The sequence below is a fragment of the Papaver somniferum genome, chromosome 7, assembly GCF_003573695.1.
Source record: "Papaver somniferum cultivar HN1 chromosome 7, ASM357369v1, whole genome shotgun sequence".
Lineage (NCBI taxonomy): Eukaryota > Viridiplantae > Streptophyta > Magnoliopsida > Ranunculales > Papaveraceae > Papaver > Papaver somniferum.
In genome coordinates this window covers 95,282,352-95,284,668 of record NC_039364.1, presented here as the reverse complement: position 1 = coordinate 95,284,668, position 2,317 = coordinate 95,282,352, and positions in this window count along the sequence as shown.

Below are 2,317 nucleotides of genomic sequence, written 5' to 3'. Positions count from 1 at the left end.
AATTCCTCGATCTTTTCCTCTCACAGGAACCCTAGGTTAGGGGTTGATGAAATAGATGAGCTAGAAAATCAATTAGGGCATGGGAAGAACAAGAGAAGACGCAGGAAGAGGAATAGAGGCATGGGTGAAGAGTCATAATCATTTTCAGAGATTAGGTAAGATTTTTTATCAAACCCTAATTTTTCTGACATTGCGGATTTTTTGGGGAAATCGATTGTATGTCTAAATTGAAGTATGGGTCACGTAGTAGGGTTGTTATCAGTAGATTAGGTTAGCCAATTTTGATTTTAATTGTATTTTTCAGCAAACCCTAATTTTGCTGATGTGGTACTGATTTGGGGATTCTTTGATTATAGCTTGTATGTATAAATAGGGGTCTCTGGGTGTTGTAATGGGGCATGCCTGGATTAGCCAGAGCACCACCAAGAGGCCTGGAATAGCCAGTACCTCAACTGTTAATGTTGTTTCAATATCAGTTCATTTTAAATTTCAGTTGTTCAATTCATCATGTTCTAGTTTAATTGCTAAGGGGGAGATGAAATCATGATGCTTCTGCTAATTCAATCCAAGCTAGATATTGTGCTTGTTGTGCTGAAATGTTTAGGATAGTCTTAATCAAAGAACATCCTTTAGGTTGTTAAAACACCTAAGTGGCTTCTCTGCGGGTAGTTGCAGTGTGAGAGCCCCAACTATCACAGGGTTTAGAATTATCTCAGTGCCTTTAGCCTCCTTTCTAACCCAACCCTTTGATGAGCAGCAGGCATAGAACCTCCACTGCCATCTAGTTAGTCAGAAAGCCTAGAAGCTGACTGATAACTAACAAGGGACAAGAGCAGTATTGAACTGAGATTGCCTTAGCATAGGTAAAATGGTGGATTTGAAGCCTTAGTACCCTGTTACCTTGCTTTACTTTCTGTCACTAATTCAGTTACACCAAAACAGCTCAGTTGTGTTTTAACACAACACAAAAATCTTTTTTTTTGTCAGAAATCTCTAGGAAAACAACAATAGCTCCCTCCAAGTCCCTGTGGACAAACCCCTGCTTATTCACTTTCTACTTTAGATCCTGTGCACTTGCAGGTGTAAATATAACCATAGTTTTAGGTTTAATTCCTTAGCTATCAAGTTTTTGGCGCCGCTGCCGGGGACTCGGTTAGCGGCGTTGTTGTTGTTTTTGTTCTACATTTGTTTGCTGTTCTCTGCATTTGTTTGATGTTGCAGGTCTTGTTGCTGGCTAGCCTTTGCTAGCTAGCTAGCTAACTGTTGCCTGTTGCTGCTAGACCTTTCTTAACCTTGCTGTTGCATCCTTAGTGCATCCTGTTGCATCTTCACTGCATTTAATGTTTCATTACAACTGCATTCTTGCATTCTTTCATTTACTGTCATCTAGCCTCACAGAATTCTTAACTTGCACCATCTAGCCTTTATGGATGCATCATTAGCTTTAGCTTGCATCTAGTTTTGTCCTGCATATTCAGTTATCAACTCATCTTGCAGCTCATTGATTCTGTCCTGTAACTTTCTTATTTGTCATCTGAAGCTTGTGCCATCTGCATTGCATCTTACATCATCTTGGCATACTTGTCATCTTATATTCTTGCATATCTTCTTGCACTGCATCCATTTGCATAAGCATCACTGTGTAACTGCATCTTAGTCTCACTTGCTTCTGTGCATTTAGTGTAAGCATTTAACTGTTCTTGCATACTGTTTTGCATTACCAAGCATCTTTGTTGTTCTTGCTTACTTAGTTGCATCTTTTAGCTTAGCTTAGTGTAAGCATAGTCCCTGTTCTTGCACTTCCTGTTAGGCATTGTCTTACCTCTTTAGTGCATTGTCTTGCTTCTTTCTCTTGCTCTTGTTATTGCTCTTGCTTTTGCCTTGCTGTTGGGTTCAGAACAAAAGCTGCTGCAATTGAACAAGCCCACTTGCTGTTGAACAATTCTGCTGGGCTTGCTGTTTGAACTGCAGTAGTGATCCTGCTGCCAAGCTTCTGTTGCTGGGCTGTGCAATAAAGAAACAAAAGCCCAACTGGGCCTCAAACAAACAAAGGTTAGGAAGATCCAAGCCCAACTGGGCTTTTGCAACAAAAAATAAATAGGGACCAAAGCCTAACTGGGCTTCCCTCCAAAATGGTAAGCCTAAACCCAAACCCAAATTTTTTGGGCTTGTAATTTTTTGTGGGTTTGTATTGTTATTCTCTTTTGGGCTTGTAATTTTAATTATCTTTTTGGGCATGTAATAATTATTTTAATTTTAATTTTATTTCTTTCTTTATTTGGGATTGTAATAATTTTAGTTTTTTTTTTTTTTGTGG